We start from the raw sequence: 22338 nt of genomic DNA, 5'->3' as shown, positions 1-22338 counted from the left end.
GACAACGGAACGGCGGCCACCTGGTGCGAGTTGTTCCTCAGACTCCCGCAGAGCAGCCAGATCCGACGGCATTGCTTCCTTCCCTCAGCTCCAGCATGAACTCAGGATGTGAGGGCGATCTGGCTGCGACATCTGTCACCCCATTGATCGCCAGGGTTGCTTCGGCTGATCTGGCTGGCTAGGCGGGTGTCCCCTTCCTCCCTCACCAATCCACGTGCGTCCCTCCCGAAGCTGTGTGCTCAGTCGAAGAGGACGACCTTCCCCGCTAGAGGAGGACCGGTCTTCGGTCAAGGGTATACGAGTAGCTGCGCTCCCCTGCTAGAACCTCAAAACAAGCTCTCAAGGTTTTGGTTTTATATTTAGACTTTTAATTTACCTTGAGTTGCTTTTACATAGTGTATGAGGTGTTGGGGTATCTTTTCAGGCTTCTACATATGGATAATCACTTTCCTTTAAACCATTTGCTAAAGGGATTCTTCTTTCTCCTGTTTGTTTTATTTCCTTTATTAAATAGGGGTTGGCTGTAGAAAAGTCAGTTTATTTCAGCTGCCTATTTTTTCCATTGAACTATGTGTCTGTTTTTCCAACAGTGCTAACACTGCTTCTATTTTTTTAAGATTTCTGTATTTGAAAGGCCAGATGCTTCTTCCAAGTCTCTCATGTGGGTGCCAGCACCCAAGAACATGGTCCATCTTCCACCAATTTCCCAGGTGCATTAGTAGGGAGCTGGATTGGAAGTGGAGAACCTGGTATTCTAGCAACAACATATGGGATGCATGCACAGCAGGACAAGGCATTAACCTACTACACCACAGCATCAAACCCTTCCTTATTTACTTCTGCTGTGATCTTTCATTATTCACTTTTCTACTGCCCCACAACTTGACTCATTCCTGTTTTTTTTTTTTTTTCTGGGTCCTGGAGGATGGTAGTAGGTTGCTTCTGGGATATCTTTTTTATGTTAGTAGATACTTGGTAATCTAAAATCATAGTTTTTACTTTCTATATTTCTCTGCTAATCACAAGGACCTTCTAGATGACAGCAGAAAATGCTAGCAGAAATGAGGATATATTAATTTGCTAAGAAAATACCACAGAGAATATGATTTAAATCATGGAATTTTACTTCTCAGAGTTGTAGAGCTTGAAAATATCAGATCAAGGTGCTAATAGGCTCGATTTTTCCAGAAGCCCTTCTCTGATGTGACAGACACATCTATCATTTGATCTGCTTAAAAGCACTTTCTTCAGGTAGAGTTATGTTGGTGGTTAGCACTTCAGTGTTTGAGTTTTAGGGAGGCACATTTCAGTCCACAACAGCAAAGGGGCCCTGTGGTCTACTTCAATGACAGCCATCTCTGCGGAGGACAGAAAGTTTGAAATCAGCATTAGGAGTTCTCACAGTATTACTGTCAGTGCTATCTCCATCAAATGTGCATTCATGTACACACAAACAAAACTACCTGTACACATAAACACATTCAACAGTGGAAATGCCTGATGGTTGTGTACAGGTAACATCAATATAATAATCCATAAGATGGCCTATTAGCAGACATTAAAAGAGAATTAGAAAGAATGACAACAAAATCTGCAGTTACCTATATTTATGTCTATATGTATGATATTCAGTATTTATAGTTGCTAAAAGATGAATACTGATGTGTGGGAATAAAAGCTAAACCTTACCTTGCAATATTGCAGCCTAGTCTACATGAAAGATGTCTTCCTAAAACCTTTCCCTGGGCCCACTCTGTGGCATAGTAGATTAAGCATCCACCTGCAGCACCAGCATCCCACATGGGCACCAGTTTGAGTCCCTGCTCCTGCACTTCCAATCCAGCTCTTTGCTAATGGCCTAGGAATGCAGTGGAATATGCCCTGAGTGCTTGGGCCCCTGCACCCATGTGAGAGACCTGGAGGAAGCTGCTGACTCCTGGCTTCTGGCACCTGGCTTCAGATCGGCCCAGCTCCAGCCATTCTGGCCATTTAGGGGTGAACCAGTGGATAGCAGACCTCTCTTTCTCTTCCTCTCTATATCTGTCACTCTGCCTCACAATAAATAAATACATCTTTTAAAAATCTTTCCCTTTTTAAATTTCTTAATTGTTTTAAAGATTTATTTATTTATTTATTTACAAGTTGAGTTACAGACAGAGAGGAGAGCCAGAGAGAAAGAGAGAGGTCTTCCATCTGATGTTCACTCCCTAATTGATTGCAACTGCCAGAGCTGTGCTGATCCGAAGCCAGGAGCCAGGAGCTAGTTCCAGGTCTCCCAGATCGGTACAGGGGCCCAAGGACTTGGGCCATCTTCTACTACTTTGCCAGGCCATAGCAGAGAGCAGGATCAGAAGTGGAGCAGCTGAGTATTGAACCGGCCCCCATATGGGATGCTGGAGCTTCAGTCCAGGGTGTTAACCTGCTCCACCACAGCACCAGTCCAACATTTTAAATTTCTGATACTCTAAAGTAGCAAAGGACTGCATTACATCTAGGAAAGATGTATTTAAAAATTATAAATCTAGTGCATTTTAGCAGAAGTCCTAACAAATACTTCTGATTTTCTCAACATTATGTATAAATAAATGATAGAATCAGTCATTGTCAGATTAATAGAAGTAGTTTGAGAGGATTGTCTCTCTTTCAATTGTGTTGAATAGTTTGAGAAGCATTAGTTCTTTAAAAGACTTGTAGAATTCAATAGTGAGGCTGTCTGATCCTGGACTTTTCTTTCTTGGGAGGGTCTTTATTACTCATCCACTCTCTGTCTTGGTTTTTGATTTGTTTAGCTTTTCTATGTGTCTTCATGACTCAATTTTGGTATATTGTGTATGTCCAGGAATCTGTTGATTTTTCCTCTAGGATTTCCAATTTGTTAACAGTCACAACAGATGCCCACATCCTATATTGCAGTGCTAATCTGAGTTTTGGGTACTCCACTTCCAAATCAGTTTCATGTTAATATCCCTGGGAAGAAATGGATAATAGCTCAAATTCTTTCCTTCTTGTCATCTAATTTGGAGAACTGTAACCTCAATGGGGACTTGAAACCTGGTCTTGCACAGTTGTAGCCATATAGAAAGTGAACCAGCAGATGGGATATCTCTCTGCTTCTCTTTCCTTCTCTCTTTGTCTCTGTGTCTCTCTGCCATTTTTTATAATATTAAAATATTTAATTACTTATTTGAAAGAGTTACAGAGAGAGGGAGAGACAGAAATCTTCCACCACCTAATTCATTTTTGAGATGACTTTAATAGCCAGAGTGTGGCCAGGTTGAAGCCAGGAGCTTTTCCTCCGATGTGCGTGGCAGCATCCCAGCACTTGGGCCAACTTTCCCTGCTTTTTCAGTCCATTGGTAAGGAGCTGGATCAGAAATGGAATAGCTGGTACTTGAACTGGTGCACATACAGGATGCCAATGTAACAGATAGCAACTTTGTCCACTGCACCACAACCACCAGCTCCTCTTTCTGCCTTTCCAATAAATAAATCTTTTGAAAAAGAACTTAAGGTAGTAAAAGTCATCATGACTGAGCAATGGCAAATTTATTGAAGTGATCTATTTTCTTAAAGATCCTTTTATGAATTTGAAAGGCAGCACTAGAAAGAGAGAGTGGGAGAGATGGATCTTCCTCCTGGTTTGTTCACTCCTCAAATGGCTGCAATGAGTGTGGCTAGGACAGACTGATACCAGGAGCCGGGGGCTTCTTTCAGGTCTCTCACAAGTGTGCAGGAGCCCCAATATTTGAGTCACCCTGTGCTGCTTTTCCAGACACATTAGCAGGGAACTGGATCCGTTTGGAGATTAATGTCTATGATACTCTCCTTGCAGTTGAAGGATTTAGAATCCATTTTGATTATGGGTGGGCTAAGTACAACAGCTCCCAATTGTCCAAGGTTTGGATTAGATGGGTTCTGAGAAATTTTGTTAAAATAGTTATTAATCATAACTCTCAGTTTAAGCTTTTCTTACCAAATTTTCATGTTTGCTGATGTTTATATCTATGGGAAAATTGGGTCTCTGGATTGCAACCAATGAAAGCATCCAGACTAACAGTAATAAGGTCAACAGTCAGCAGAATGATGTCCAGCTGAACTGAAATAGATTTTCTTATTTGGTAGAGGGGTTACCTCCTGCATTATACTGACATACTGACATAGACAGTAGATATTGGAGCCTGTCTCTTCTGCCAAATGGAGAATGCCGCATTTTGATCCATCGTATATATATTTATATATTATAATATATATTATATATTTCTATACATAATATGGAATTACATATAATTATCATAAATATATAATATATAATTATATATAAATATTATATATGAATTTATTCATATATAAATATATAATTATTTCTGATCCAGCTCCATACCAATGGATTGAAAAAGCAGTGAAAGATGGTCCAAGTGCCTGGGTTGCTGCCACACACATTGGAGGAGGAGCTCCTGGCTTCAACCTGGCCACACTCTGGCTATTGAAGTCATCTCAATAATATATATATATAATATATATAATAGTTATAGTAAATTATATAATATTATCTGTTTATAATTATTATATATTATATAATATATTATATGATAAAGCATAATATATTTTATATATGAATATATTTATATACATAAATATATATAAATAAATGTAAATATATATATATAGAATTTATTTACGTATTTGACAGGTGTACTTACAGACAGTGAGAGGAAGAGACAGAGAGAAAGGTCTTCCATATGCTCATTTACTCCCCTAATGACTGCAATGTCTGCAGCTGGGCCAATCTGAGCTAGGAGCTTCCAGGTCTCCCACATTTTGGCAGGGACCAAAGCACTTGGAACAGCTTCTACTGCTTTCCCAGGCTATTGCAGAGAGCTGGATGGGAAAAGGAGAAATGGGGACTAGAACTGGTGCTCATATGGGGTGCCAGCACTGCAGGTAAAGGATTACACCACTGCACCACAGTGCTGGCCCCAGTCTATCCTTTATTAAGGAGATCTCCGTAATCATGTCCAGGTATTGCTGTCCTATATTCATGGCCAAAGTCCTAGCAGGCAACATGGTTTGGAGAATCGTAAGCACAAGGTGTGTAGGAGACTTCATTTCTCATACAGCACAGTTAATAACAAGGTTCCAAGAGGGGAAATTACTTGCATCATAGTCTTTGAGAACTAACGGACATCACAGGTGATCTAAAGAATTTAGAAGGTTTGTGAGCCCCTAGAGTGAAAAAGTCACGGGGAGCACAAGGACAGTGCCTAGAGTTTATTTTGATGGATTTTAGCCCCTTTCATTGGAGGGAGGCCCGAAGAAGCTGGACTGATTAGTAAACCTCAGAAGTGTCTTTTCAATGTGAAGGCAAACTGAGACTGAGGGGTTTTTGGAAAAACGTTGAACAAAAGACATTTCCCACACTTGGTTAAAACACATCATTTATCTACTGATTTTCATCAAATCTGTTAACATTAGGCATAAGGTACAGTGGACATGGTGGATGGCATATAGCAATATGATTTTAGTAATATATCATGAGGTGCTTTTTTTAAATGGATTTAGCAGGTAAAATTGGGCTACCTAATGGGATGTAGCTGGAATAATCACCTTTTTGTTAAATAAATCTGAGGTAATAAATGTTAGTGTATGAAGACATTGAGTTTTCTGTTATTGGGCCTTCTTGGTTATTTTAATCTGGGATCTGCGAATTCTCATTTTCTTTATTTTATTCCTCATCATGTCGGACCAACTCTGCTGCTTTGGGGATTTTTTTAGTACATCTGACATTTGGAAATTTAGACAATAGTATAGTTAAAATGAGATGTACCAAGTAAAGTATTTTTATTCTGATACATATTTTGGAATTCTTCTAAAATTCCTATAGAGTATCCTTGTTAAATTTAGTTGCATCCCAGGTTAAGACTTATTGGAGGCAGGCGCCATGGCTCAATAAGCTAATCCTCCACCTGCGGTGCAGGCACACCAAGTTCTAGTCCTGCTGGGAGAGCCATATTCTGTCCCAGTTGCTCCTCTTCCAGTCCAGCTCTCTGCTATGGCCCAGGAGTGCAATGGAGGATGGCCAAAGTGCTTGGGCCCCGTTCCTGCATGGGAGACCAGGAGGAAGCACTTGGCTCCTGGCTTTGGATCAGCCCAGTGTGCCAGCCGCAGCACACTGGCGGCAGCGGTCACTAGGGGGTAAACCAACAGAAAAAGGAAGACCTTTCTCTCTGTCTCTCTCACTGTCCACTCTGCCTGTCAAAATAAAAAATAATTTTTATAAAAAGACTTATTGGAGCCACTTTAGTGATTATACCCATGAAACTTTGTTAATAAATGCAAATAGAACCTGGGAAAATTGATGTATATCTTATGCTGTAGAGACTTAAGATTGAACATCTTTTTTTAATCTTTTTTAATTATATAATTTAAAAACAAATTTGAGATTTTTTTTTTACTTTACTAAGCCACAGCTCTGGCCCCATTAATATGTCTTAACAATGTTTTTTCCTCTCAGACTTATCTCTATTGTTTCAGTTAACTGTATGCCTTTTCTTTACATTCAGATTCCCTCAGCTCTCAAAGCTTATTCATCTTAATTCTGTTGTTCCTATTTCCCTCCCTTTTATTCTGTCCCTAGGCTAATTGAGGTCATGATTCTCCATTCCTTCTGTGTGGTGTCACAGTAGGCTTGAAGTGTTCTTTTTCTCTTCTGATTTCTAAAGAAAGAAATTATGTATTCCCCCAGTTTAGATATTTTAATAATGCACTCTAAAACAAAGGTTAAATGTTCTTAATTTGACAAGAATTTTCAGGGCCAGTGGTGTGGCATAGTGGGTAGAGCCACCACTTGCAGTGCTGGCAGCTCATATGGATCCAGATCTCTGCTAAAGCCTGGGAAAGCAGTAGAAGATGGCCCAAGTCCTGGGCCCCTGCACACATGTGGGAGACCTGGAAGAAGCTCCTTGCTCCTGGCTTTGGATTGGCACAACTCTGGCCATTGCAGCCAACTGGGGAGAGAACCAGTGGATGGAAGACCCCTCTCTCTTCTCTGCCTCTCTCTGTGCAACTCTGACTTTAAAATAAATAAATAAATCTTTAAAAAAAGAATTTTTTCTAATTTTAGATTTGTTCTACTTCATTGTCACTTCAGGGTGTGTGTAAGGAGTGCATATCCAGTTTTTCTATTTTGGAATTTTGGGATTTTGTATTAGCTCTGCTGTGTATTCATTTTTCTTGAGCATTGGTGATATCTTCTCCTTAGTTGTATTAAGAGAGAGAGCAATAGCCCTCATGTCTTTTTAGGTAAGTAAGACATATTAAAAACAGAGCATTCAGTATACATTCATAGTATTTTGACTTGTTCAATTGATTTTCCTGAACTCCCTTGGATATTCTTGGTCTTTGCTGTACAACTTTCTATACTCATTAATTCTTTGATATTCCCAAATCCAGAAAATGAATGACTCAACAGCTGTGTTCCTGTATTTGCTGGGACTCAGGGTAAGAAGCAAAGTGGAGGTGTTCAGGAATCTAAAGGTACATGCTACATAGCAAAGCACATCATTTCCTATACAAAGTGACTGGGAAATCCAGAATCTTTTGCACACATATTGGATCCTGAACTATTACTGGACTATTCAGTAAGATTTTAATGTATTTATTTTCTGTGTGTGTGTTTGTATTTCTAAATAAACTCTGCTGGGCTACTTAACATTAACATGTATTGCAGAATTCTTTCATCAGTTTTTACTTTTAAAAAGTTTCTTTTTCAGTTTTATGGGAGAGGGTAGAAGTTTTCTGCTATGTAACTGAAAATTTATTCATTCATTAAACTTAAAAATATTTGTTGCAAATGGGTGGAATACTATTAATTCTTGTGTGATTTTCATGAAACTAAATACATTCTCTATTTTGTTTTGCTTAAAATTTCTGCATGTGTGGACTTCTTTTTTCCTTATTGCCCCAAATCCCTTTGTGTATTGGGATGGCAAATGGGTTTTACACTGGACAAAACATGTTATTTTGGCAAAGAAGTACTTAGCGTTCCTGCTTCAAGTATTCAAATATTGCATTGGAAATCAGTATATTTGGGCCATATTCTACTGTTTTCCCAGGCCACAGCAGAGAGCTGGATGGGAAGTGCAGCAGCCAGGATCCCAACCGGCACCCATATAGGATGCTGACACTGCAGGCAGTAGCTTTACCCACTATGCAACAGTGTTGCCCACTAACTGGAGCCCTTTTAATCTGAGTTTGCATAAAGTGGAGAATTACAACATCATAAATACAGATAAGTAACATCTTTTTCTCTGCGCAGTACTTTACAGTTACCCAGTGATCCACTGAGAATCTTACATTCCACACTGTGTAATTAAGAAGGCCAGTTACTTGTCTTATTTTGGGTTCTGTGGTTAAACCCATGACATTTTTGAAATGGGAGGATATTAGTTCTACAATTTCATAAAGACTGCTCTGTGGAAGCATCAATAGAAGTTATAACTGTGAGAGTGGTAAGAAAGAAGAATGGAAGAAATAAGTACCCCTTACGCCACACAGAGATGTCCACAAATGGAGTAGAAGATGTGCCCTTGAAAACTATGGCTGACTTTCTGGGACAAACTGTGTTTGAGTGCTTCACATGTTCTGATAGAAAGGTGTTGCCACCAGGTTATTAGTATATTTATTTAGTTAGTTTTTAAAGATTTATTTATTTATTTGAAAATCAGAGCTACACAGAGAGAGAAGGAGAGACAGAGAGAGAGAGAGAGAGAGAGAGAGAGAGAGATGTCTTCCATCAGGTTCATTTCCCCAATGGCTACATCATTGTGAACTTTGCTCAGTTCCTGACCTATACCTTTCCTTTAACCTAGTACTTTGCCATGTAGTAGCCCATGAAAACTGCAGACTGCATAAATGAATGAATATTTGGAGGGTTGTGATTTCTTAGAGGAACATCATGAGACAGAAGGAATAAAACAAAACAAAAGTATCCTCCGTATATAGAAGATATACTGTTTTTGCAAGCTATAGAGAAGAGGAAGAAGGAAAGTAGTGAGACTGGAAAGGTTGTGGCAAAGGTAATAGGCACTAGTCAAGAATTCAACAAGCCCATTAGGAAAGTATTAAGGATTCTTTACTTCCATGTAGACTCTGCCCTCTAATGGTGAACAGGGTCCTCTAAACCCACTTGTTGCACAAATGAAAACCCAAGCATTGTCTTCTCCCACAGATGGAGTCTGCTATTGGTTTTGATTTACATTTCCCTAATGGCTAGTGATATTGGGCATGTTCATCTATGTCTTGACCATTGAGATTTCTTCTTCTGAGAAACATCTATTCTGATCATTGCCCATTTCTTACGTGTACATTTTGCTTCTTGTTTGGAGTTTTTCCAGTTCTATATATGTATGTTCTGGCTATCAATGTTTTGTCATAGTCAGAGTTTTCAATGTTTCCTGCCATTCTGTCCATTGTATCTTCACTCTGTTGATTACTTTGTTATGAAGATGTATCTTAATTTGATATGCTCAAATTTGTATATTTTATTTTGTTACTTGTGCTTTTGGAATCTGACCCAAAACTGTTGTCTATGCTAATGTTTTACAGTTTCTCATATGTTTACTTAGGTTTTGGGTTTTTTTTAACATGCATAATTTTATTACAAATTTTTTTTAAAAAAAACAACACAGAATGCAACATCCTAACAAAAAATCCAAATTTACAAATGATACTAATTCCTACAACTTTGCTGTGCTACCATACACAAGTCAAGAAATTAAAGAAACCATTAAATATTTTGGAACATTCAACATCAGAAGCTTTAAAATCTAACTGTATGTAGTAGCCCCTCAAAAAGCTACAACCTGCATTTTTTAAAAAAAGTATTTTCTCTACAAAGAATCTTATCAGCTATACAAAAATCTGTACAGTTTTTTTATACTGAAGCTAATATTGAGCTGCACTTGAATTCACATTCTTAGCAAAACAACTGCCTGAGCACACACGCACACTCCACACTCATCATTACAGGATAGCCATTTATTCTTCATCTTCATCCTCTTCCTCATCATCTTCATCTTCTTCCTCTTCCTCTTCTTCCTCCTCATCTTCAGGTTCATTCTTCTTCTTTGAGCCTGTGGGCCTACCAGGGCCCTTCTTTCCCGCTTCACTTTTGCCCTTGGCACGGTATGCAGCAATATCCTTTTCATATTTCTCCTTTAGCTTAGCTGCTTTCTGTTCATATGGTTGTTTATCTTTGGCTGACTGTTCAGACCACATCTCACCCAATTTTTTTGCAGTGTCCCCAATGGACAGGCCAGGTGTTCACTTTTGATCTCTGGGCGATGTTCAGAGCAAAAGAGAAAGAAGGCAGATGGTGGTCTTTTAGGAGCATTAGGATCTTTTTTCTTTCCCTTCTTAGCACCCTTGGGAGGAACGTAATTTTTCATCTCCCTGTCATAACGAGCTTTATCACTTTTTGCCATATTTTCAAACTTGGACTTTTCCTTTGCAGACATGGTCTTCCATCTCTCCGAGCATTTCTTAGAGAATTCAGTGAAACTGACTGAATAGTCAGGGTGTTTCTTCTTGTGCTCTTCCCGGCACATCTGCACGAAGAAGGCATAGGAGGACATTTTGTCCCTCGGCTTGTTGGGGTCTCCTTTACCCATGACAACGGAACGGCGGCCACCTGGTGCGAGTTGTTCCTCAGACTCCCGCAGAGCAGCCAGATCCGACGGCATTGCTTCCTTCCCTCAGCTCCAGCATGAACTCAGGATGTGAGGGCGATCTGGCTGCGACATCTGTCACCCCATTGATCGCCAGGGTTGCTTCGGCTGATCTGGCTGGCTAGGCGGGTGTCCCCTTCCTCCCTCACCAATCCACGTGCGTCCCTCCCGAAGCTGTGTGCTCAGTCGAAGAGGACGACCTTCCCCGCTAGAGGAGGACCGGTCTTCGGTCAAGGGTATACGAGTAGCTGCGCTCCCCTGCTAGAACCTCAAAACAAGCTCTCAAGGTTTTGGTTTTATATTTAGACTTTTAATTTACCTTGAGTTGCTTTTACATAGTGTATGAGGTGTTGGGGTATCTTTTCAGGCTTCTACATATGGATAATCACTTTCCTTTAAACCATTTGCTAAAGGGATTCTTCTTTCTCCTGTTTGTTTTATTTCCTTTATTAAATAGGGGTTGGCTGTAGAAAAGTCAGTTTATTTCAGCTGCCTATTTTTTCCATTGAACTATGTGTCTGTTTTTCCAACAGTGCTAACACTGCTTCTATTTTTTTAAGATTTCTGTATTTGAAAGGCCAGATGCTTCTTCCAAGTCTCTCATGTGGGTGCCAGCACCCAAGAACATGGTCCATCTTCCACCAATTTCCCAGGTGCATTAGTAGGGAGCTGGATTGGAAGTGGAGAACCTGGTATTCTAGCAACAACATATGGGATGCATGCACAGCAGGACAAGGCATTAACCTACTACACCACAGCATCAAACGCTTCCTTATTTACTTCTGCTGTGATCTTTCATTATTCACTTTTCTACTGCCCCACAACTTGACTCATTCCTGTTTTTTTTTTTTTTTCTGGGTCCTGGAGGATGGTAGTAGGTTGCTTCTGGGATATCTTTTTTATGTTAGTAGATACTTGGTAATCTAAAATCATAGATTTTACTTTCTATATTTCTCTGCTAATCACAAGGACCTTCTAGATGACAGCAGAAAATGCTAGCAGAAATGAGGATATATTAATTTGCTAAGAAAATACCACAGAGAATATGATTTAAATCATGGAATTTTACTTCTCAGAGTTGTAGAGCTTGAAAATATCAGATCAAGGTGCTAATAGGCTCGATTTTTCCAGAAGCCCTTCTCTGATGTGACAGACACATCTATCATTTGATCTGCTTAAAAGCACTTTCTTCAGGTAGAGTTATGTTGGTGGTTAGCACTTCAGTGTTTGAGTTTTAGGGAGGCACATTTCAGTCCACAACAGCAAAGGGGCCCTGTGGTCTACTTCAATGACAGCCATCTCTGCGGAGGACAGAAAGTTTGAAATCAGCATTAGGAGTTCTCACAGTATTACTGTCAGTGCTATCTCCATCAAATGTGCATTCATGTACACACAAACAAAACTACCTGTACACATAAACACATTCAACAGTGGAAATGCCTGATGGTTGTGTACAGGTAACATCAATATAATAATCCATAAGATGGCCTATTAGCAGACATTAAAAGAGAATTAGAAAGAATGACAACAAAATCTGCAGTTACCTATATTTATGTCTATATGTATGATATTCAGTATTTATAGTTGCTAAAAGATGAATACTGATGTGTGGAAATAAAAGCTAAACCTTACCTTGCAATATTGCAGCCTAGTCTACATGAAAGATGTCTTCCTAAAACCTTTCCCTGGGCCCACTCTGTGGCATAGTAGATTAAGCATCCACCTGCAGCACCAGCATCCCACATGGGCACCAGTTTGAGTCCCTGCTCCTGCACTTCCAATCCAGCTCTTTGCTAATGGCCTAGGAATGCAGTGGAATATGCCCTGAGTGCTTGGGCCCCTGCACCCATGTGAGAGACCTGGAGGAAGCTGCTGACTCCTGGCTTCTGGCACCTGGCTTCAGATCGGCCCAGCTCCAGCCATTCTGGCCATTTAGGGGTGAACCAGTGGATAGCAGACCTCTCTTTCTCTTCCTCTCTATATCTGTCACTCTGCCTCACAATAAATAAATACATCTTTTAAAAATCTTTCCCTTTTTAAATTTCTTAATTGTTTTAAAGATTTATTTATTTATTTATTTACAAGTTGAGTTACAGACAGAGAGGAGAGCCAGAGAGAAAGAGAGAGGTCTTCCATCTGATGTTCACTCCCTAATTGATTGCAACTGCCAGAGCTGTGCTGATCCGAAGCCAGGAGCCAGGAGCTAGTTCCAGGTCTCCCAGATCGGTACAGGGGCCCAAGGACTTGGGCCATCTTCTACTACTTTGCCAGGCCATAGCAGAGAGCAGGATCAGAAGTGGAGCAGCTGAGTATTGAACCGGCCCCCATATGGGATGCTGGAGCTTCAGTCCAGGGTGTTAACCTGCTCCACCACAGCACCAGTCCAACATTTTAAATTTCTGATACTCTAAAGTAGCAAAGGACTGCATTACATCTAGGAAAGATGTATTTAAAAATTATAAATCTAGTGCATTTTAGCAGAAGTCCTAACAAATACTTCTGATTTTCTCAACATTATGTATAAATAAATGATAGAATCAGTCATTGTCAGATTAATAGAAGTAGTTTGAGAGGATTGTCTCTCTTTCAATTGTGTTGAATAGTTTGAGAAGCATTAGTTCTTTAAAAGACTTGTAGAATTCAATAGTGAGGCTGTCTGATCCTGGACTTTTCTTTCTTGGGAGGGTCTTTATTACTCATCCACTCTCTGTCTTGGTTTTTGATTTGTTTAGCTTTTCTATGTGTCTTCATGACTCAATTTTGGTATATTGTGTATGTCCAGGAATCTGTTGATTTTTCCTCTAGGATTTCCAATTTGTTAACAGTCACAACAGATGCCCACATCCTATATTGCAGTGCTAATCTGAGTTTTGGGTACTCCACTTCCAAATCAGTTTCATGTTAATATCCCTGGGAAGAAATGGATAATAGCTCAAATTCTTTCCTTCTTGTCATCTAATTTGGAGAACTGTAACCTCAATGGGGACTTGAAACCTGGTCTTGCACAGTTGTAGCCATATAGAAAGTGAACCAGCAGATGGGATATCTCTCTGCTTCTCTTTCCTTCTCTCTTTGTCTCTGTGTCTCTCTGCCATTTTTTATCATATTAAAATATTTAATTACTTATTTGAAAGAGTTACAGAGAGAGGGAGAGACAGAAATCTTCCACCACCTAATTCATTTTTGAGATGACTTTAATAGCCAGAGTGTGGCCAGGTTGAAGCCAGGAGCTTTTCCTCCGATGTGCGTGGCAGCATCCCAGCACTTGGGCCAACTTTCCCTGCTTTTTCAGTCCATTGGTAAGGAGCTGGATCAGAAATGGAATAGCTGGTACTTGAACTGGTGCACATACAGGATGCCAATGTAACAGATAGCAACTTTGTCCACTGCACCACAACCACCAGCTCCTCTTTCTGCCTTTCCAATAAATAAATCTTTTGAAAAAGAACTTAAGGTAGTAAAAGTCATCATGACTGAGCAATGGCAAATTTATTGAAGTGATCTATTTTCTTAAAGATCCTTTTATGAATTTGAAAGGCAGCACTAGAAAGAGAGAGTGGGAGAGATGGATCTTCCTCCTGGTTTGTTCACTCCTCAAATGGCTGCAATGAGTGTGGCTAGGACAGACTGATACCAGGAGCCGGGGGCTTCTTTCAGGTCTCTCACAAGTGTGCAGGAGCCCCAATATTTGAGTCACCCTGTGCTGCTTTTCCAGACACATTAGCAGGGAACTGGATCCGTTTGGAGATTAATGTCTATGATACTCTCCTTGCAGTTGAAGGATTTAGAATCCATTTTGATTATGGGTGGGCTAAGTACAACAGCTCCCAATTGTCCAAGGTTTGGATTAGATGGGTTCTGAGAAATTTTGTTAAAATAGTTATTAATCATAACTCTCAGTTTAAGCTTTTCTTACCAAATTTTCATGTTTGCTGATGTTTATATCTATGGGAAAATTGGGTCTCTGGATTGCAACCAATGAAAGCATCCAGACTAACAGTAATAAGGTCAACAGTCAGCAGAATGATGTCCAGCTGAACTGAAATAGATTTTCTTATTTGGTAGAGGGGTTACCTCCTGCATTATACTGACATACTGACATAGACAGTAGATATTGGAGCCTGTCTCTTCTGCCAAATGGAGAATGCCGCATTTTGATCCATCGTATATATATTTATATATTATAATATATATTATATATTTCTATACATAATATGGAATTACATATAATTATCATAAATATATAATATATAATTATATATAAATATTATATATGAATTTATTCATATATAAATATATAATTATTTCTGATCCAGCTCCATACCAATGGATTGAAAAAGCAGTGAAAGATGGTCCAAGTGCCTGGGTTGCTGCCACACACATTGGAGGAGGAGCTCCTGGCTTCAACCTGGCCACACTCTGGCTATTGAAGTCATCTCAATAATATATATATATAATATATATAATAGTTATAGTAAATTATATAATATTATCTGTTTATAATTATTATATATTATATAATATATTATATGATAAAGCATAATATATTTTATATATGAATATATTTATATACATAAATATATATAAATAAATGTAAATATATATATATAGAATTTATTTACGTATTTGACAGGTGTACTTACAGACAGTGAGAGGAAGAGACAGAGAGAAAGGTCTTCCATATGCTCATTTACTCCCCTAATGACTGCAATGTCTGCAGCTGGGCCAATCTGAGCTAGGAGCTTCCAGGTCTCCCACATTTTGGCAGGGACCAAAGCACTTGGAACAGCTTCTACTGCTTTCCCAGGCTATTGCAGAGAGCTGGATGGGAAAAGGAGAAATGGGGACTAGAACTGGTGCTCATATGGGGTGCCAGCACTGCAGGTAAAGGATTACACCACTGCACCACAGTGCTGGCCCCAGTCTATCCTTTATTAAGGAGATCTCCGTAATCATGTCCAGGTATTGCTGTCCTATATTCATGGCCAAAGTCCTAGCAGGCAACATGGTTTGGAGAATCGTAAGCACAAGGTGTGTAGGAGACTTCATTTCTCATACAGCACAGTTAATAACAAGGTTCCAAGAGGGGAAATTACTTGCATCATAGTCTTTGAGAACTAACGGACATCACAGGTGATCTAAAGAATTTAGAAGGTTTGTGAGCCCCTAGAGTGAAAAAGTCACGGGGAGCACAAGGACAGTGCCTAGAGTTTATTTTGATGGATTTTAGCCCCTTTCATTGGAGGGAGGCCCGAAGAAGCTGGACTGATTAGTAAACCTCAGAAGTGTCTTTTCAATGTGAAGGCAAACTGAGACTGAGGGGTTTTTGGAAAAACGTTGAACAAAAGACATTTCCCACACTTGGTTAAAACACATCATTTATCTACTGATTTTCATCAAATCTGTTAACATTAGGTATAAGGTACAGTGGACATGGTGGATGGCATATAGCAATATGATTTTAGTAATATATCATGAGGTGCTTTTTTTAAATGGATTTAGCAGGTAAAATTGGGCTACCTAATGGGATGTAGCTGGAATAATCACCTTTTTGTTAAATAAATCTGAGGTAATAAATGTTAGTGTATGAAGACATTGAGTTTTCTGTTATTGGGCCTTCTTGGTTATTTTAATCTGGGATCTGCGAATTCTCATTTTCTTTATTTTATTCCTCATCATGTCGGACCAACTCTGCTGCTTTGGGGATTTTTTTAGTACATCTGACATTTGGAAATTTAGACAATAGTATAGTTAAAATGAGATGTACCAAGTAAAGTATTTTTATTCTGATACATATTTTGGAATTCTTCTAAAATTCCTATTGAGTATCCTTGTTAAATTTAGTTGCATCCCAGGTTAAGACTTATTGGAGGCAGGCGCCATGGCTCAATAAGCTAATCCTCCACCTGCGGTGCAGGCACACCAAGTTCTAGTCCTGCTGGGAGAGCCAGATTCTGTCCCAGTTGCTCCTCTTCCAGTCCAGCTCTCTGCTATGGCCCAGGAGTGCAATGGAGGATGGCCAAAGTGCTTGGGCCCCGTACCTGCATGGGAGACCAGGAGGAAGCACTTGGCTCCTGGCTTTGGATCAGCGCCATGTGCCAGCCACAGCACACTGGCGGCAGCGGTCACTAGGGGGTAAACCAACAGAAAAAGGAAGACCTTTCTCTCTGTCTCTCTCACTGTCCACTCTGCCTGTCAAAATAAAAAATAATTTTTATAAAAAGACTTATTGGAGCCACTTTAGTGATTATACCCATGAAACTTTGTTAATAAATGCAAATAGAACCTGGGAAAATTGATGTATATCTTATGCTGTAGAGACTTAAGATTGAACATCTTTTTTTAATCTTTTTTAATTATATAATTTAAAAACAAATTTGAGATTTTTTTTTTACTTTACTAAGCCACAGCTCTGGCCCCATTAATATGTCTTAACAATGTTTTTTCCTCTCAGACTTATCTCTATTGTTTCAGTTAACTGTATGCCTTTTCTTTACATTCAGATTCCCTCAGCTCTCAAAGCTTATTCATCTTAATTCTGTTGTTCCTATTTCCCTCCCTTTTATTCTGTCCCTAGGCTAATTGAGGTCATGATTCTCCATTCCTTCTGTGTGGTGTCACAGTAGGCTTGAAGTGTTCTTTTTCTCTTCTGATTTCTAAAGAAAGAAATTATGTATTCCCCCAGTTTAGATATTTTAATAATGCACTCTAAAACAAAGGTTAAATGTTCTTAATTTGACAAGAATTTTCAGGGCCAGTGGTGTGGCATAGTGGGTAGAGCCACCACTTGCAGTGCTGGCAGCTCATATGGATCCAGATCTCTGCTAAAGCCTGGGAAAGCAGTAGAAGATGGCCCAAGTCCTGGGCCCCTGCACACATGTGGGAGACCTGGAAGAAGCTCCTTGCTCCTGGCTTTGGATTGGCACAACTCTGGCCATTGCAGCCAACTGGGGAGAGAACCAGTGGATGGAAGACCCCTCTCTCTTCTCTGCCTCTCTCTGTGCAACTCTGACTTTAAAATAAATAAATAAATCTTTAAAAAAAGAATTTTTTCTAATTTTAGATTTGTTCTACTTCATTGTCACTTCAGGGTGTGTGTAAGGAGTGCATATCCAGTTTTTCTATTTTGGAATTTTGGGATTTTGTATTAGCTCTGCTGTGTATTCATTTTTCTTGAGCATTGGTGATATCTTCTCCTTAGTTGTATTAAGAGAGAGAGCAATAGCCCTCATGTCTTTTTAGGTAAGTAAGACATATTAAAAACAGAGCATTCAGTATACATTCATAGTATTTTGACTTGTTCAATTGATTTTCCTGAACTCCCTTGGATATTCTTGGTCTTTGCTGTACAACTTTCTATACTCATTAATTCTTTGATATTCCCAAATCCAGAAAATGAATGACTCAACAGCTGTGTTCCTGTATTTGCTGGGACTCAGGGTAAGAAGCAAAGTGGAGGTGTTCAGGAATCTAAAGGTACATGCTACATAGCAAAGCACATCATTTCCTATACAAAGTGACTGGGAAATCCAGAATCTTTTGCACACATATTGGATCCTGAACTATTACTGGACTATTCAGTAAGATTTTAATGTATTTATTTTCTGTGTGTGTGTTTGTATTTCTAAATAAACTCTGCTGGGCTACTTAACATTAACATGTATTGCAGAATTCTTTCATCAGTTTTTACTTTTAAAAAGTTTCTTTTTCAGTTTTATGGGAGAGGGTAGAAGTTTTCTGCTATGTAACTGAAAATTTATTCATTCATTAAACTTAAAAATATTTGTTGCAAATGGGTGGAATACTATTAATTCTTGTGTGATTTTCATGAAACTAAATACATTCTCTATTTTGTTTTGCTTAAAATTTCTGCATGTGTGGACTTCTTTTTTCCTTATTGCCCCAAATCCCTTTGTGTATTGGGATGGCAAATGGGTTTTACACTGGACAAAACATGTTATTTTGGCAAAGAAGTACTTAGCGTTCCTGCTTCAAGTATTCAAATATTGCATTGGAAATCAGTATATTTGGGCCATATTCTACTGTTTTCCCAGGCCACAGCAGAGAGCTGGATGGGAAGTGCAGCAGCCAGGATCCCAACCGGCACCCATATAGGATGCTGACACTGCAGGCAGTAGCTTTACCCACTATGCAACAGTGTTGCCCACTAACTGGAGCCCTTTTAATCTGAGTTTGCATAAAGTGGAGAATTACAACATCATAAATACAGATAAGTAACATCTTTTTCTCTGCGCAGTACTTTACAGTTACCCAGTGATCCACTGAGAATCTTACATTCCACACTGTGTAATTAAGAAGGCCAGTTACTTGTCTTATTTTGGGTTCTGTGGTTAAACCCATGACATTTTTGAAATGGGAGGATATTAGTTCTACAATTTCATAAAGACTGCTCTGTGGAAGCATCAATAGAAGTTATAACTGTGAGAGTGGTAAGAAAGAAGAATGGAAGAAATAAGTACCCCTTACGCCACACAGAGATGTCCACAAATGGAGTAGAAGATGTGCCCTTGAAAACTATGGCTGACTTTCTGGGACAAACTGTGTTTGAGTGCTTCACATGTTCTGATAGAAAGGTGTTGCCACCAGGTTATTAGTATATTTATTTAGTTAGTTTTTAAAGATTTATTTATTTATTTGAAAATCAGAGCTACACAGAGAGAGAAGGAGAGACAGAGAGAGAGAGAGAGAGAGAGAGAGAGAGAGAGAGATGTCTTCCATCAGGTTCATTTCCCCAATGGCTACATCATTGTGAACTTTGCTCAGTTCCTGACCTATACCTTTCCTTTAACCTAGTACTTTGCCATGTAGTAGCCCATGAAAACTGCAGACTGCATAAATGAATGAATATTTGGAGGGTTGTGATTTCTTAGAGGAACATCATGAGACAGAAGGAATAAAACAAAACAAAAGTATCCTCCGTATATAGAAGATATACTGTTTTTGCAAGCTATAGAGAAGAGGAAGAAGGAAAGTAGTGAGACTGGAAAGGTTGTGGCAAAGGTAATAGGCACTAGTCAAGAATTCAACAAGCCCATTAGGAAAGTATTAAGGATTCTTTACTTCCATGTAGACTCTGCCCTCTAATGGTGAACAGGGTCCTCTAAACCCACTTGTTGCACAAATGAAAACCCAAGCATTGTCTTCTCCCACAGATGGAGTCTGCTATTGGTTTTGATTTACATTTCCCTAATGGCTAGTGATATTGGGCATGTTCATCTATGTCTTGACCATTGAGATTTCTTCTTCTGAGAAACATCTATTCTGATCATTGCCCATTTCTTACGTGTACATTTTGCTTCTTGTTTGGAGTTTTTCCAGTTCTATATATGTATGTTCTGGCTATCAATGTTTTGTCATAGTCAGAGTTTTCAATGTTTCCTGCCATTCTGTCCATTGTATCTTCACTCTGTTGATTACTTTGTTATGAAGATGTATCTTAATTTGATATGCTCAAATTTGTATATTTTATTTTGTTACTTGTGCTTTTGGAATCTGACCCAAAACTGTTGTCTATGCTAATGTTTTACAGTTTCTCATATGTTTACTTAGGTTTTGGGTTTTTTTTAACATGCATAATTTTATTACAAATTTTTTTTAAAAAAAACAACACAGAATGCAACATCCTAACAAAAAATCCAAATTTACAAATGATACTAATTCCTACAACTTTGCTGTGCTACCATACACAAGTCAAGAAATTAAAGAAACCATTAAATATTTTGGAACATTCAACATCAGAAGCTTTAAAATCTAACTGTATGTAGTAGCCCCTCAAAAAGCTACAACCTGCATTTTTTAAAAAAAGTATTTTCTCTACAAAGAATCTTATCAGCTATACAAAAATCTGTACAGTTTTTTTATACTGAAGCTAATATTGAGCTGCACTTGAATTCACATTCTTAGCAAAACAACTGCCTGAGCACACACGCACACTCCACACTCATCATTACAGGATAGCCATTTATTCTTCATCTTCATCCTCTTCCTCATCATCTTCATCTTCTTCCTCTTCCTCTTCTTCCTCCTCATCTTCAGGTTCATTCTTCTTCTTTGAGCCTGTGGGCCTACCAGGGCCCTTCTTTCCCGCTTCACTTTTGCCCTTGGCACGGTATGCAGCAATATCCTTTTCATATTTCTCCTTTAGCTTAGCTGCTTTCTGTTCATATGGTTGTTTATCTTTGGCTGACTGTTCAGACCACATCTCACCCAATTTTTTTGCAGTGTCCCCAATGGACAGGCCAGGTGTTCACTTTTGATCTCTGGGCGATGTTCAGAGCAAAAGAGAAAGAAGGCAGATGGTGGTCTTTTAGGAGCATTAGGATCTTTTTTCTTTCCCTTCTTAGCACCCTTGGGAGGAACGTAATTTTTCATCTCCCTGTCATAACGAGCTTTATCACTTTTTGCCATATTTTCAAACTTGGACTTTTCCTTTGCAGACATGGTCTTCCATCTCTCCGAGCATTTCTTAGAGAATTCAGTGAAACTGACCGAATAGTCAGGGTGTTTCTTCTTGTGCTCTTCCCGGCACATCTGCACGAAGAAGGCATAGGAGGACATTTTGTCCCTCGGCTTGTTGGGGTCTCCTTTACCCATGACAACGGAACGGCGGCCACCTGGTGCGAGTTGTTCCTCAGACTCCCGCAGAGCAGCCAGATCCGACGGCATTGCTTCCTTCCCTCAGCTCCAGCATGAACTCAGGATGTGAGGGCGATCTGGCTGCGACATCTGTCACCCCATTGATCGCCAGGGTTGCTTCGGCTGATCTGGCTGGCTAGGCGGGTGTCCCCTTCCTCCCTCACCAATCCACGTGCGTCCCTCCCGAAGCTGTGTGCTCAGTCGAAGAGGACGACCTTCCCCGCTAGAGGAGGACCGGTCTTCGGTCAAGGGTATACGAGTAGCTGCGCTCCCCTGCTAGAACCTCAAAACAAGCTCTCAAGGTTTTGGTTTTATATTTAGACTTTTAATTTACCTTGAGTTGCTTTTACATAGTGTATGAGGTGTTGGGGTATCTTTTCAGGCTTCTACATATGGATAATCACTTTCCTTTAAACCATTTGCTAAAGGGATTCTTCTTTCTCCTGTTTGTTTTATTTCCTTTATTAAATAGGGGTTGGCTGTAGAAAAGTCAGTTTATTTCAGCTGCCTATTTTTTCCATTGAACTATGTGTCTGTTTTTCCAACAGTGCTAACACTGCTTCTATTTTTTTAAGATTTCTTTATTTGAAAGGCCAGATGCTTCTTCCAAGTCTCTCATGTGGGTGCCAGCACCCAAGAACATGGTCCATCTTCCACCAATTTCCCAGGTGCATTAGTAGGGAGCTGGATTGGAAGTGGAGAACCTGGTCTTCTAGCAACAACATATGGGATGCATGCACAGCAGGACAAGGCATTAACCTACTACACCACAGCATCAAACGCTTCCTTATTTACTTCTGCTGTGATCTTTCATTATTCACTTTTCTACTGCCCCACAACTTGACTCATTCCTGTTTTTTGTTTTTTTTTTCTGGGTCCTGGAGGATGGTAGTAGGTTGCTTCTGGGATATCTTTTTTATGTTAGTAGATACTTGGTAATCTAAAATCATAGATTTTA

General features: G+C 39.4%; 2 pseudogenes; both read right to left on the bottom strand.

Annotated features, from left to right (window-relative positions):
* Positions 1-10020: 10020 nt before the first annotated feature.
* LOC138845068 (high mobility group protein B2 pseudogene) lies at positions 10021-10667 on the bottom strand (annotated as a pseudogene).
* A 10024-nt stretch (positions 10668-20691) lies between these two features.
* On the bottom strand, positions 20692-21338 carry LOC138845067 (high mobility group protein B2 pseudogene; annotated as a pseudogene).
* Between the last annotated feature and the right edge of the window lie 1000 nt (positions 21339-22338).

Source organism: Oryctolagus cuniculus, chromosome 13 (assembly GCF_964237555.1).
Source record: "Oryctolagus cuniculus chromosome 13, mOryCun1.1, whole genome shotgun sequence".
NCBI lineage: Eukaryota > Metazoa > Chordata > Mammalia > Lagomorpha > Leporidae > Oryctolagus > Oryctolagus cuniculus.
Note: the sequence above shows the minus strand (reverse complement) of the source record. Positions and strands in the feature narration are given on the sequence as shown.